This window comes from Polypterus senegalus, chromosome 5, assembly GCF_016835505.1.
Source record: "Polypterus senegalus isolate Bchr_013 chromosome 5, ASM1683550v1, whole genome shotgun sequence".
In the NCBI taxonomy this organism is placed as follows: Eukaryota; Metazoa; Chordata; class Cladistia; order Polypteriformes; family Polypteridae; genus Polypterus; species Polypterus senegalus.
Window position 1 is genome coordinate 19,985,559 of NC_053158.1, and position 16,980 is coordinate 20,002,538.

The following is a 16,980-nucleotide window of genomic DNA, read 5'->3' on the forward strand; positions in this document are numbered from 1 at the left end:
CTGCATGGCACCGTACCTGATGCACTAAAAGTGTCAGTTATTAAACCTTTACTTAAAAAGTCAGACCTAGACCCACACATACTAAATAACTATAGGCCTATTTCAAATTTACCATTTCTCTCTAAAATACTAGAGAAAGTAGTCGCCAGTCAGCTTCAGTCACACCTTACGCATTACAATTTATTTGAGAAATTCCAGTCTGGCTTTCAGACTGGTCATAGTACAGAAACGGCACTAACACGGGTTGTAAATGACATTCTGATATCCTCTGATGAAGGAAATTCCACTGTAATTATGTTGTTGGACTTAAGTGCAGCGTTTGACACCATTGACCATTCTATTTTACTGCACAGGCTAGAAAATGATGTTGGGCTTACAGGCCTCGTGCTCGCCTTGGTTCAGTTCTTATTTATCAAATCGATTCCAATATGTACAGAAATGTGCAGACAGTACTCCATCATTATACACAGAAGTTCAATATGGTGTCCCGCAGGGCTCAGTACTGGGACCTTTACTGTTTTCACTTGTTTTCACTGGGATCTCTCATTAGGAAACATAATGTTAATTTTCACTCGTATGCAGATGACACCCAGTTATACCTTTCATTTAAATCAAATGAAGTTTCTCCGATGTTGTCTTTAATTAGTTGTGTTAGTGAATTAAAGGAATGGATGAATGAGAACTACTTGTCTTTAAATACAGATAAAACAGAGATGTTAATTGTTGGAGGGAATGACGCTGATCACAGCAATATTTTGTCGTCATTTAACTCAGTTGGAATCCCAATTAATTTTACTGAATCAGCCCGCAATCTAGGAGTTATCTTTGACTCTAGCATGTCATTTAAAGCGCATATTACAAAGTCGTCCAAAACCTGTTTTTTCCATCTTAAAAATATTAGGAAATTAAGGCGCTTTCTAAATAAACAGGATTGTGAGAAATTAATTCATGCATTTATCTCTAGTAGGATTGACTACTGCAATGCGGTGTTCACTGGCTGTTCAAACTGTTCTCTATACAGCCTCCAGTTAATCCAAAATGCCGCTGCAAGAATTATTACAAGAACAAGAAAATATGAACACATAACCCCAGTTCTTAAATCTTTACACTGGCTCCCAGTTAAATTTAGGGCAGATTTCAAAATCCTCCTTTTAACATATAAAGCATTAAATGGCCAAGGTCCAGCTTACTTGTCTGAACTTATCATGACTTACAAACCTGAGCGCACATTAAGATCTCAAGATGCCGGTCTGCTTAGGATTCCAAGGATTAATAAAATAACAGTGGGAGGTCGAGCTTTTAGTTACAGGGCCCCTAAACTGTGGAATGGTCTTCCTGCTTCCATAAGAGATGCCCCCTCGGTCTCAGCCTTTAAATCCCGGCTGAAGACTCACTACTTCAGTTTAGCATATCCTGACTAGAGCTGCTGATTAACTGTACATACTGCATCTCTGTTGTTAGTCATTAGCACTATAACATAAGTAACATGATAATTATATTTGAATACTAACCCTCACCTATTCTGTTTCTTTTCTCGGTACCCAAATGTGGCCATTGGTGCCACGGCCCACCTGCCAAGTTGTTTGCCTGCCTATGGTAAAGTCATCCCTGATGGAGGATCACAGGAATCATGGGAAAGAGGGGTCCTTTCATCGGAGCAACGTTTCAGCCGTGGCATGGCCAAATGGAGATGCAGCTAGATGGATGAGGTCTCCAGGACTCTAAAAATATCGAAACCTAATTATGTCATATCATCTACTGTTAAACCGTAATTCTAAAATTTTTATTATTATGCTGTCTTAAGGAATTGTTCTGTTGTGTATATTGTATTGTATTGACCCCCTACTTTTGACACCCACTGCACGCCCAACCTACCTGGAAAGGGGTCTCTCTTTGAACTGCCTTTCCTGAGGTTTCTTCCATTTTCCCTACAAGGTTTTATTGGGAGTTTTTCCTTGTCTTCTCAGAGAGTCAAGGCTGGGGGGCTGTCAAAAGGCAGGGCCTGTTAAAGCCCATTGCGGCACTTCCTGTGTGATTTTGGGCTATACAAAAATAAACTGTATTGTATTGTATTGTATTGTTAGTCATCTCAGTTTAACTGTTTTATAGGCTGGTGTCATGCAGAATAGTTGCATACTCCATTTTCATACTGCAGAAATGAAAGCTCTCTGTAATGCACTAATGACATTGTTCATGGGCTGTATCTCAGACCGTGAACTACCACCGTAAAAAAAAAACACAGAATTTGTGCTTGGATAGACTTGGCTATTTCTGTTACAAAATCATGTGCCGACCCATCACAAAAATGTCTGCCACCCAATTTGGTTTGCAACCCATAGTTTAAGAAACACTGGCTTAAGGAATTAAACAGACTGTCCAAAAACACACAGGCTAGGCCCCTGTTTGACCTCTTTAACATCTTAATATACAAGGTGAGACACAAAAATAACCGGATTGGTAAAAAAAAAAATATTTATTGATGAATTACAGCATTCTAAAAATTGTCACCTTCTATATATTACACCCTCTCGATCTCTACACCGATCCTTACATATCTTCCATTGATTGAAACAGTGCTGGAAGTCTTCTTGCTTGAGGCTCTTCAACAGGCTTGCCGTTTCTGTCTTCACTTCATCCATTGGAGAAAAATGTGTTCCCTTCAGGTCACTTTTGATTTTCGGGAACAAGTAAAACTCACAGGGAGCTAAACCAAAGGAATAGGGAGGATGATCGAGGACAGGAATATTTTTGTCAGTCAAAAACTGCTTTACGGAAAAAGCACTGTGCGCAGGAGCATTGTCTTGTCTCGTCTAATCTTGCTGTTCGCTTTTTTCACCTGACATTGTTGCGGCAACTCATGTAGCGATTGTTGTGCAAATACTGGCTGGGCTATTCACAGAATATACCTAGCCGGTCGGCGGTTTAAGAGGGCTTGTAGGAGAGGATATAGTCCTGTGATTCATGTCCAGCCGACCTCCAGACGGTTTTCCAGGAAAGCCCCAAACCCAGTCCGGTTTAAAAAATTGCTAAAAACTCATTACTTTAACATGGCTTTCTCATAGCTTCATTTTAGTTTAATCCTGTAGGGTAGGGTGTATAGGGTAGGGTAGGGTCTGTATATGCAATTAATTATCATTATTATTCATAGTGGCTCCATAATCCATACTAACCCCTACTTTCTCTTCTGTTCTTTTTCCGGTTTTCTGTGGTCTGCGCCACCACCACCTGATCAAAGCACCGCAATATCCTTACATTGATGGATTGAAGGCCAGAAGTCCACATGACCATCATCATCAAGTTCTTCCATGTGAACCCTGAATACCATGAGGGCTCATTGAGGTCATTGATGTTAGGTAGAATGCCTAGAGGGGGCTGGGTGGTTTCGTGGCCTTGGGACCCCTGCAGATTTTATTTTTTTCTCCAGCCATCTGGAGTTTTGTTTGTTTTTTCTGTCCTCCCTGGCCATTGGACCTTACTTTTATTCTATGTTAATTAGGGTTCCCTTATTTTAAATCTTATTTATGTTGTCTTTTTTCTCTTTCTTCATCCTGTAAAGCACTTTGAGCTGCATTATTTGTAGGAAAATGTGCTATAGAAATTAATGTTGTTGTTGTTATTTCATTTCAAGCAAAGATTTGGAATTCTCTGTGGTGGGCTGTTGCTCTGACCGGGGTTTCTTTTCTGCCTTGCACCCTGTGTTGCCTGGGATTGGCTCCAGCAGACCCCCGTGATCCTGTAGTTAGGATATAGCGGGTTGGATAATGGATGGATGGATGGATGGATGGATTTGGAATTCTATGTTAATTATATAATTGCCTGAATTGTCTTTTTTTATTGTAATATGATTTATAATCTCAAAGAAAATGTAAAAAACTGTATTTAATCACCCTTTATGTAAAAAAAAATCTCTATTAAGTTTGATTGAGAAATTACTTGAAATGCCCATAACTCTCAAGAAAGATGAGTCGGTTTATTGAAAAAAAAGAAAAAGCAGCCATTTAAAAGTCATTAAAGTCATTAAAACCATACAAAAAGAGGCTAAAAATATAGTTTTGCCCATTCCTGCAAGAATAAGAAGAAATGTACATCGCTTTCCTTTGTGAATTCACTCAAGACAATTCTTAACAGCAAACTAAAATCAATCCATTCAATTCTTCACCTCCTTGGCCCCATAAATAGGTGAAAGATATGTAATATAATACAAAATAGCAAGATAATTAATAGTTAACACAGTATTACATGCATTTACCACCAAAAAATCAATAATAACAAAACAAACAAAATAATATGCCAGGGAAAGAAACCTGTCAGAAGCGTAACATGAGGAGGCTGAAAGACGGCTTGCAAGAAACACAGACTAATGCCATTTAGTTTTCTTCCAGTGTTAAATATTTAAAGCTTAGCTAACTGACTGTTAAATCACAGGTTAAACCAACCTGTGGAAATTCAAAAATGAGCATCTTAGATTTACTTTATGTAGCTGATATCCACTTTCTGATTGTTTTCCACAGGTTTCTCCAACCTGGCAATGAAAATGATTTGATGGAAGGATGATGTCAAAATGTTAATTTCAATAAAAAAGCTCTTTTTTAAAAAAAAATAACAAGTTGTTGTGGATACACATTACTGCACTGGCAATTAAATGGCGTGTTTTGTGTTCTGTTAAGTTTTTTCAAGCATATGTTTTTTTTCTTAACACCAGCAGCATGTACGCATTAGCATATATATTAATACACTGTTTCTCAAGGGGGATCAATTGTGTTTTAAAATGCAACGTTTTCATGAATTTAAAAATTTAATGTGCACAGATAACATCTGAATCAATCACACTTCATTCCAGAGTATACAATTAGTGTGTTGCTTTTAAAATTATAATAACAGAATGCTTAGATAGTTAAAAAAATGGACTGATTTATAATTAGCCGACATGCATCCCAAATGATTTTTCAGATCATGTTGTTATAGCAGTACATTAGGGCACATTTAACTACTTTCTAAGGGTCACAAACTGAATGAGAATGGCTTTGGCACCTGCAAATTCATGCATTACCACCCAGTGCCTTACCCACTCGACCACTCTGACCACTCTTTTTGATGTTATACAGTCCTTTATTATATCCAGCTTTACTTTGCCTGTGATGTACACAAAGTACTCAGCTGCAATATTGAGGTTAATAATCTTCTTCATTCTGTTTTTAGCTCCACTGCACTGGTGAATGTCATTGAATTAACATTTTTTTCACTCCGTTTCTTTCATATACATGACATTTTGTAAATACATTTATGTACTTCATTTATATAGCCTGTCATTCCCCAGCATGGATGCAGTAGGAATCATGTTATTGAAGATTCTCATTTTTAGGTTACATAAAAGAATAGCATTAGAAGTCTACCTGCTTCAGTTTTGTGAAGCAAACAAATAAAGGATCCTTTGCATAGTTGACTATATTGTATCTAATGGACAATTATCAACAAATGTTTTAAAATTTTGTAAAAAAATATACTTTTTTTCGTTAGGAATGGTATTGTTTTCTTAATGAGCAAATGCAGTATTTCAGATGAACTAGCTTTTTTGGAGGGATATGTTATCATGTTTTTCGATCACTTTTGATAGACACTTGACATGTATGGTACTCCTTCAGTTCTTTCCTACATAGAAGACCGAATGAATGTCAAAACCAGCTCTACAACTGTTAGCTGTCACACTGTCCATACTGCCCTCTACGTGTTAAGCCCTAGACACAAAGGCCGGCAAGTTAAATAATGTCACCTAAGGCAAGGCACATCTTTGCTGCCCTCCCAATCAGACACATAACCCATGTCAGCACCCCCTCATATATGCATACTAGGCGTGAGCTGATACTTTTAATCCACATACAATACGTACAGGCTTCATAATACAATGCTCCCAGGTTACAGAACATCCTTAAAAATGAGAAAAATAAAACATAAGAACATAAGAAATTTGACAAACAAGAGGAGTCCATTCAGTCCATCAGTCCTGCTTCTTTAGCTAATACCTAAGCTGTCCAAATATCTCATCCAAATTCTTCTTAAAGGTTGTCAAGGTTTCTCCTTCAACTCCATGTCTCTGTAGTTTGTTTCAGAATCTCACAACTCTTTGCATAAAGAAGTGCTTAATGGCTTCAGTACTAAATGCACTTCCCCTCAATTTCAACTGATGTCCTAAAGTATGTGATTCACCCTAAAGCTGGAAAAAAAACCACCAGAACAATAAAACCTATTGTGACACGTGAGTTGCTATATTGCACTCCAAAAATGAGACTGAATCTCAGTACTTTAGCAAAACCAACTTTATTCAGCTTGAAACAGGAAGAGCATTTATAGCGTTTTTTATTTATTTTAGCGGGATCTGCCACTCTCCTATACACAGACACAGCAATCAGGCAGGGTAAGGGCCAGGTTAGTGGCCAAGTTATACTGTGCCCTGCAGTTATAATGTTCCTTGCATCACCCATCGATGACAAGCACATATAGTGTGACCGCGATCAGCTCGTAGTTGTTTCTGCGGCAGTATGCTGCAATGCTGCAAACCTGTGGCTGCCTCGGCAATGGACAAGCAGCCCTCCACAGATGCGGCAATCACGCTTCAATGTGTCATCGCACTGGGGAGGGGGTGTCCCAGAAGAGTTCAGAAACCACACAATATAAAATTACTTTTAAAAACAATAAAAAATACATTCTTCACTCCTTCTGCTTCATCCAAATATATATACCGGTATTTTATTGTGTTTGAAATTGAATGCAGAACAATCTTCAGTTGTTTTTCTCATCTCTCTAAATTCCTTGGCAGATTCCCACTCTGTCCTGCAAGCTGAAAAAGCACCTGCCTGCCCTTTTTAACTAAACATACGTGCAGTGCAAATGTAAGAGACATTTAATAGACATTGATCCTGTGACTAATGTTGCGATTATAGCACCCAAAATGGCCAAAGTTAGTTTGAGCCCTCCACAAAATAACCACAAAGCAGAACAGAATCCTAACTAGCCTCCCCAGATAAGCAACATTCTAAGGCAGACCGAGTTCTTACATTACAAGCTGGTTTTAGGCTACACTGGGTCAAAAGTTAAAAAATATAAGTAAACTTCTAAAATATAATTAAATTGCCCCACAAGGATGAGGATTACTGTAAACCAATGGCTTGCAGAGGGATGGATATCAAAAGAACCTTAATAAAAGAACTATTCATTTACAAAGTCAGAAAATATAGCAAACATACTCAGAAAATGAAAAACAGAGTTGCCAAGCTGTCAATATAAAAAAAAACATATCAAACAAGTCGTAATAAAAAATTTCAAAAAAAAAAATGCAAAAAAGCAGAAATAGTAGAAAAAAAAAAACAGAAAATGCAATGAAAACAGCAATATTCGCAAAAGACACTTACATCTCCTCTAAAGTGCATTCAATGACCCACAGCGACTCCACTTCCCAGCCATCGATTTATGGGAATGGGGCTGTCCCTTGCAGAGATATAAGAGATAGTCCCGCCTCTTGAAGTTCCACCCCCAAAACACAAGGAACATTAAGACATTTGAGGAAAACGCACTTAAATATTCTTTTATAGATGAATATAATATAAACAATAACACATTAAGCATATTGACTAAATGATGAATTTAAAAAGCGACAGAACAGAAATAATCATAATAAATAATCCAAAGTGAAAAATGAATGAAAATAACGAGGAAAAAAAATATAAACATAAGCCAGGGAATGAACCTTTATTAAAAAATAACAGCTGAAAGCTTAATAACATTCTGGAAGTGCCAAAAAAAATGCGAAGTGATAATTAATATATACACAAAACAATATAAGAAAATTGAGAAAATAAGTACTAGTATCTGTTACTGACACGTACCTTCGAAATGTGCATGTACCATTTTGATTCACAGCAACTTGCACTGCATCAATGTGGTAGAAATTGTAGCTCAGAAAAATCTGAAATGGTTAAAATGAAAATACTGTATTTCTTACAGTTTTTAAAGGCAGCATAGTTTTCTCATTTTTTTAAATTATTATTACTTCATAATATTAAAAATATACTGTTGCATGAAAAGCTTCCCTGAGCAGAGTGCTGCCTTAGCTGGCTGCCTCATCTCGTTGTCCTACATACCAATTCTGTTGGGGATCCCTGGGACAGGCAGCTTCACTGACTGGGGCTACCTTTATTTTGTCAAATGACTTCAGCCCAGTTTACTGCATCCCCTTGTGCTGTTAAGTGACAGTAGTTAGACGAGGAATGAACAGTATAACCTCCTGGCCTGCTAGTAGCCATCAGATAGACTACCTTTAGGATTTCAGTGAAAAACTGCATTTATTTGCATCACAAAACAATACAAGCAAGTACAAAGTAACACATGGAATCACACAAGCCATGTGGGTTACATCTTCATACAGCGCCACCAGAAACAGCCTGACACTGGTGAACATCCAGGTGGCTCATTTCCTTAGTTACAGATTCTGTGGTCTTAATCCAAACAAAAAGAGAGAGAAGACTCTCTGAAGATGCAAGTGTTCGTAAAAGACAACAGTTTTTCCACTTCCTTCTCATCCAAACAACATGACCTGTGTTCTCATCTCTGCAAGCAGGGTGTGCCAATATTTAATAAAGAAAAAAAAATCAGAAAATGTTAAAGGACATCATTACCACTAATGAGCAAATAAAAAAAAAATCTTCCAAACCCATCTCAAGGTTAATTTCTCCATGCCTCAAAGCTAACTGCTTTGCTTAGACTGCTTTGGAACAACGGACTGGGATATCCTGCTGGGGTCACATAGTGAGAAAATTGAAGACGCTGTTAGATGCACAACTGATTACATCAACTTCTGTATGGACATTGTAGTTCCAGTAAGAACAGTACACTGCTATGCTAACAACAAGCCATGGATTACAAGTGACATCAAAGGGCTTTTGAACCAGAAGAAAAGGGCTTTTAAAGGCGGTGATCAGCATGAGCTCAAGTGCGTGCAGAAGGAACTCCGAGTCCAGCTCAGGGCGGCGAAAGAGCAGTACAGGAGAAAGCTGGAGCAGAAGTTGCAGAACAACAGCATGAAGGAAGTGTGGGATGGGATGAAGATTATCACTGGCTGTAGCTCGAAGCGGGGTGCCGCCATCGAGACAGACGTGGAGAGAGCAAACCAAATGAACAACTTCTTTAATAGGTTTGATCACCCTAACCCACTCTCACCTCAGAGTACTGCATCCTCCAACCATCCTTCTGCTGATACCAGCATTGGTTAGACATCCCCACCCACAATTACAGCAGCCCATGTGAGCAGAGAGCTGAGAAGACTTTGTACCAGCAAAGCAGCGGGTCCAGATGGTGTATCGCCGCGACTACTGAAGGCCTGTGCGTTGGAACTGGGGAGTCCTCTACAGCGCATCTTCAACCTGAGCCTGGAACAGGGGAGAGTCCCAAGGCTTTGGAAAACATCTTGTATCACCCTAGTCCCAAAGATATCATGTCCTAGTGAGCTGAATGACTTCCGGCCTGTTGCTCTGACATCACATCTGATGAGGACCATGGAGTGGATGCTGCTTCACCACCTGAGGTCACAGGTCCGCCACGCCCTCGACCCTCTGCAGTTCGCATACCAGGAGAAGGTGGGAGCGGAGAATGCCATCATCTATATGCTACACCGATCCCTCTCCCACCTGGACAGAGGCAGTGGTGCTGTAAGAATTATGTTTTTGGACTTCTCTAGTGCCTTCAACACCATCCAACCTCTGCTCCTTAGAGACAAGCTGACTGAGATGGGAGTAGATTCACACCTGGTGGCATGGATCGTGGACTATCTTACAGACAGACCTCAGTATGTGCGTCTTGGGAACTGAAGGTCTGACAATGTGGTCAGCAACACAGTGGCGCCGCAGGGGACTGTACTTTCTCCGGTCCTGTTCAATCTATATACATCAGACTTCCAATATGACTCGGAGTCCTGCCACGTGCAAAAGTTCGCTGATGACACTGCTATTGTGGGCTGCATCAGGAGTGGGCAGGAGGAGGAGTACAGGAAGCTAATCAAGACTTTGTTAAATGGTGCGACTCAAACCACTTACACCTGAACACCAGCAAGACCAAGGAGCTGGTGGTGGATTTTAGGAGGCCCAGGCCCCTCATGGACCCTGTGATCATCAGAGGTGACTGTGTGCAGACCTATACATATCTGGGAGTGCAGCTAGATGACAAATTGACTGCCAATACTGATGCTCTATGTAAGAAAGGTCAGAGCCGACTATACTTTCTTAGAAGGTTGGCGTCCTTCAACATCAATCAATCAATCAATCAACATTTATTTATATAGCACATATTCATACAAAAAAAATGTAGCTCAAAGTGCTTTACAAAATGAATAGAAAAATAGAAGACACAATAAAAAATAAACATAAGTCAACATTAATTAACATAGAATAAGAGTAAGGTCCGATGGCCAGGGTGGACAGAAAAACAAAAAACTCCAAAGCTGGAGAAAAAATAAAATCTGTAGGGGTTCCAGACCAAGAGACCGCCCAGTCCCCTCTGGGCATTCTACCTAACATAAATCATCATATTTTCATGGAAGGACCTGATGATGATGGTCACGTAGACTTCTGGCTTTCAGTCCATCATTGTTGGAGCATCATGATGCTTTGAGTAGGTGGTGGTGGCGCAGGCCGCCACCACAAAGAAACCGGAAAAGAAACAGAAGAGAGAGTAGGGGTCAGTACGGATTTTAGAGCCACCATGAATAGTTATTATGAAGAATTGAACATACAGAGTATCAGGATTAAGTTAAAGTGAAGTTATAAAAGGCCATGTTAAAGTAATGTGTTTTCAGCAGTGTTTTAAAGTGCTCTACTGTATTTGCCTGGCGAATTCCTATTGGCAGGCTATTCCAGATTTTAGGTGCATAGCAGCAGAAGGCCGCCTCACCACTTCTTTTAAGTTTAGCTTTTGGAATTATAAGGAGACACTCATTTGAAGATCTAAGGTTACGATTTGGAATATAACGTGTCAGGCATTCCGATATATAAGATGGAGCGAGATTATTTAAGGCTTTATAAACCATAAGCAGTATTTTAAAGTCAATCCTGAATGACACAGGCAACCAGTGTAGTGACATCAAAACTGGAGAAATGTGTTCGGATTTTCTTTTCCCAGTTAGGATTCTAGCAGCTGCATTCTGCACTCGTTGCAAATGATTTATGTCTTTTTTGGGTAGTCCTGAGAGGAGTGCGTTACAGTAATCTAGTCTACTGAAAACAAAAGCGTGAATTAATTTCTCAGCATCTTTCAATGATATAAGAGGTCTAACTTTAGCTATGTTTCTTAAGTGAAAAAATGCTGTCCTAGTGGTCTGATGAATATGCGATTTAAAATTCAGATTACAGTCAACGGTTACCCCTAAATTTTTACTTCCGTCTTAACTTTTAATCCTAGTGCATTAAGTTTATTTCTGATAACCTCGCTGAATCCATTATTGCCAATTACCAAAATTTCAGTTTTCTCTTTATTTAGTTTGAGAAAATTACTATTCATCCATTCAGAAATACCAGTAAGACATTGTGTTAGTGTATCGAAAGAGTCGGAGTCATCAGGTGCTATAGATAAGTACAGCTGTGTGTCATCAGCATAGCTGTGGTAGCTCACATTGTAACCTGAGATAATCTGACCTAACGGAAGCATATAGATTGAGAATAACAGCGGACCCAGGATAGAGCCTTGTGGAACACCATATCGGATATCATGTGTCTTTGAGATTTGATTACCACAACTCACAAAGAATTTTCTCCCTGCCAGGTAGGATTCAAACCAATTTAAGACACTGCCAGAGAGGCCCACCCATTGACTAAGGCGATTTCTAAGAATATTATGATCAATGGTGTCAAATGCAGCACTCAGATCTAAGAGGATGAGAACAGATAAATGGCCTCTGTCTGCATTTACCCAAGTCATTTACTACTTTAACAAGTGCAGTTTCTGTACTGTGATTTGTTCTGAAGCCTGACTGAAAAGTATCAAGAATAGCATGTTTATTTAGGTGGTCATTTAACTGCATAATGACTGCCTTCTCTAAATTTTACTTAAGAAGGGCAGGTTAGAAATGGGTCTAAAATTTTCAAAGGCAGAGGGGTCAAGATTATGTTTCTTAAGAAGGGGTTTAACTACAGCAGTCTTAAGACAGTCTGGAAAGACCCCGTATCTAATGACGAATTTACTATGTCCAGAATATTGTCAATTAGACGCCTGATATTTCTTTGAAAAACCTGGTTGGTATTGGGTCAAGGACGCAGGTGGAGGTTTCAGTTGAGAGATTATACTATGTAATTCAGGTAAATCTATCCTGGTGAAAGCATTTAATTTGTTTATAACGGAGTACCGGGCTTTGGAGGTTCTGCAGTGTTGGGGAGATATACTATGTTATCTCTAATATCATTAATTTTTTGAGTGAAAAATACAGCAATGTTCTCACAGGTTTCACTGGAAGTATTCTGGGGGCATTCCTTTGTGTTACCTGGGTTTAACAGACGATCAATTGTTGAAAATAAGACTCTGGGATTACTAGCATTGTTATTTATAATATTAGAGAAATAGCAGCGCCTCTCAAGACGGACAGTGTTATTGTATTCTGTTATTTTAACTTTTAATATTTCATAGTGGATAGTTAGTTTAGTTTTTCTCCATTTACGCTCAGCTCTACGACATGTTCTTTTAAATCAGACACTCTTTGGGTCTTCCATGGAATAACAGTACTAGAGGATTTTTTAACTGTCTTTTCAGGTGCAACTATGTCAACAGCAGTTCTTACTTTAGAGTTAAAGTTTTCCACTTTACTATTTACATTATCCTCGCTATTATAGCTGGCATTATAAACGGACTGATTGCTTAGAATAGTTGTAAGCTTTAAAGCTGCTGATGAGTCAAAGAAGCGTTTTTTAACAAAATGCTTCTCATGAGCGTTTTCTATCTTTATTTCTATATTAAATAGTAGAAGGAAATGGTCTGATAGACCGATATCAGTGACCTGCTTTATATCAACTTTAAGTCCTTTAGTAATCACTAAGTCTAACGTATGACCTGCTTTATGTGTAGGCTGATTTACGAGCTGCCTCAAATCAAAAGAGTCCAGGAGGTTCATGAATTCCTTTACCTTTTGGTCACACTGATTGTCGACATGAAAGTTAAAGTCGCCGACTATTAAGAGTGCATCATAGTTTGTAACTAAAATTGACATTAAGTCAGAGAATTCCTCAAGGAAAGACGCGTTATATTTAGGAGGTCTATACACGGATAATACGAGAACGTGAGAATCTCCATGAATAACAACGGCGAGATACTCAAAGGACTTAAATTTACCAAAACTAACATCTTTACATTTTAATCGGCTCGAGTAAATGTTTGCCAAACCGCCCCCCCTTTTCCCCTGGCGGTCGGCACGAGTAAAACTGTAACATCTGAAATAAGATGCTGTAGATGTTCTACCAGACGGTTGTTGCAAGTGCCCTCTTCTACGTGGTGGTGTGCTGGGGAGGCAGCATAAAGATGAAAGACGTCTCACGCCTGGACAAACTTGTTAAGAAGGCAGGCTCTATTGTAGGAGTAAAGTTGGACAGTTTAACATCTGTGGCAGAGCAACGGGCATTAAGCAAACTCCTGTCAATCATAGAGAATCCACTGCATCCACTGAACAGGATCATCTCCAGGCAGAGGAGCAGCTTCAGCGACAGACTGCTGTCACCGTCTTGCTCCACTGACAGACTGAGGAGATCGTTCCTCCCCCACACTATGCGACTCTTCAATTCCATCCGGGGGAGTAAATGCTAACATTATTTAAAGTTATTGTCTGCTTTTACATGCAATTTTATTACTATTTAATTTAATATTGTTTTTTGTATAAGTATACTGCTGCTGGATTATGTGAATTTCCTTGGGATTAATCTAAATCTATCTATCTATCTATCTATCTATCTATCTATCTATCTATCTATCTATCTATCTATCTATCTATCTAAGTGAAAACACATGAACATTCCACTTGGAGTTCGTCAAAATGCATCTAAATGATTCTCGGACTATGAGAAACAAGATTCTCTGGTCTGCTTAAATCAAGATTGAAATGTCTGGCCTTGATTCTTAATGTCACATCAGGAGAAAACCAGGAGCTGTTCATCCCCTATGAAATACCATCCCTACAGTGAAGCATGATGGTGGCAGCATCATTCTGTGGGTTTATTTTCAGGAGCAGGGACTAGGAGATTACTCAGGGTTGAAGGAAAGTTGAATAGAGCAAAGCACACAGATACCCCCAATGAAAACCTGCTACAGAGCACTCTGGTCCTAAGACTGGGCTGAAGGTCCATCTTCACCTTAAGCACAAAACAAAGACAAAGACAGGCGTTGCTAAGGTTTAACTCTGTGAATGTTCTTGAGCGGCCCAACCAGAGCCCAAACTTGAAACAATCGAACATCTCAGGAGAGGCCTAAAAGTAGCTGTCAACCTGTGGTCTCCATCCAACATTACAGAGCTTGAGAGAATCTGCAGAGAAGAACGGCAGCAAATCACCAAAACCAGGTGTGTGAAGCTTATTACATCAAACCCCTAAATACTCCAGGCTGGGAGTGCTACCACAGATGCTTCAACAAAGCACTGAACAAAGGGTATGAAAACTTGTGTCACTGTGAGATTATTATTTTTTTTAATTTTAAATAAATTTGCAAACACTATCTATCTATCTATCTATCTATCTATCTATCTATCTATCTATCTATCTATCTATCTATCTATCTGTCCTGCCAACTATACTAAAATTAAAATCTATCTTTCGGTCTTTTACATTATTATAATTTTTTACCCTGTACATATTTTAGTTCCAGCCTAAATGCTCCCTGTATTTGCTGAAACAAAACTCCAAATGTTAATAATCCAAGAATAGCCATGTGCAATAATTTGGAGCTCATAAGTATTAAGGTGTTTTAATTTAATTAGTTCAAGTTGTCAGTATAAAAATGTCTGCACAATTAAAATGGACCACACTATTTCTACCAATTTATTTTCACATGAAGATTTTGTGTTGGCTGGCAACAAGAGTGCATTAGTTCTACTTAGCTAGTTGTCCACCCACTTTTTTCCCATGTATTGTTACAGGGAGTCAAACATATTTTTTTTACAAAACATGGTTAATATTATAACCAGACTGCACATGCCAGATATGTATCCTAATATTCTTCCAACTACTGAAAACACCTTTTTACTAAAGAAATGAATTAAAACATTGTAGAGTGATTTTCAAATGAAAATATTAACCTAACCTAAACTCAACTCTGACAGATGATTGATAATATGGGTTAAAGAACTTCTGACCTATTGTTATTATTTTGGCAATAATACCACTATTACTCATATACTGTTATATGCCTAGACTTTAACAGAGGCTTCCTTTGGTTTTAATACCACTAACAAAGCTTCAGTGAAGCTGTTAATTCATCTCTGCCATGTGGTTTACTAAAGTGACTTCCCTTTGCAATGAGATGACTTAAGTCAGACATACTTCTCTTGATATTGCATACTTGAGTATAAGACCAGTAGATCTTTTATATTCATAAGTAATTTTACCAGTGTGACAATGACTCATTTGTTTTCTCATAGCTCTTCTCTTGCTGGCAACATAAAGTGACACTTTCTAACCAGGGCAGCGGAACAACCCTGGACATCAATATCTTCGGGTATGCAGACAGCCCAGGAGCCTTCCTAATATCCTTCTTGATGGTTGTCCTCATGTTCTCATATGCCCAACGTTTCACTTTGGAGTTATTATTCTTATATGTCTCATTAGTCTATTTTTACCTCTGCAGCTTCTTTTTTAACTCTTTATTAATCCTCTGTGAAGTTTGTTTAAATTTCCTGTTAATTCCACATTTAGGTATGTATCTGTCCTGCATTACATGTAAAACATTTTTAAACTCGTTCCACTGCTCCTCGACTGACTTAAAAACTTTTCCCAGTCTATCCTCCTTAGACTTTTCCCACATTGCTAAAATTTGCCCTACCAAAATTAAACTTAACAATTTTAGTCTTTGCATCTGCACTCTTACAAAATATTGAGAAGTGTATTATATTATGGTTACTTGAGTCTAGTGGTTTAGTCACCTCTGTATCCTCAATTCTGTCCTGATTATTATAAAATACTAAATGCAGACAGGCTTCACCTCATGTTGGTGCTTTAACATACTGTGCTAAAAAAACAGTCACTGATTAAAGTCACAGTCACAGTCACTGCTCTTGTGCTCTGCTATTTGCAAGGTTCTCCCAGTTAATGTCTGGATAGTTAAAGTCCCCCATGACTATACTAGCCCCCTGAAAACATGCCTTTTTAATATTACTAAAAAGATGTGTGTTAAAATGACTGTCTGCATTGAATGGTCTATAACACACTTCTAAAATAAGACCTTTTTCCCTAATGCATTCCAGGTGAAGCCGCACGTCCTCACTAAGATGGGGCTCATCGTTCAACTGAAGAGGACTTGAGTTTAAATTCTGTTTGACATAAACAGCAACTCCACCTCCTTTTCTGCTGTCTATCCTTCTTAAAAATGTGTGTCCCTCTATGTTATACTCATCATCACCTTTGTTATTTAGCCAGGTTTCCATTGTTGGTATAATATTATAATTATGCTCTGCTACATACAGCTTCATCTCACTTGCCTTATATTTGATACTTTCATCATTAAGGCAAGTTATTTTTAATGTGTTACTCCTTTTACTTTAAAATATAAATGTTGGGTTAGAATTTACATTACAGTACTACACACTTTTATTGTTACACTATTGTACAGTTCTAAACCTGACCTGTCCTAAACTCCATGCATTCCCCATTCTCTTGTTTAAACAATCTTTGACTGATCTACTCATACACCTCCCCAATATAATGGTGCCCCTGCACTTCAGATGATAAGAGATATGATTGAAGTGTTTAAAAT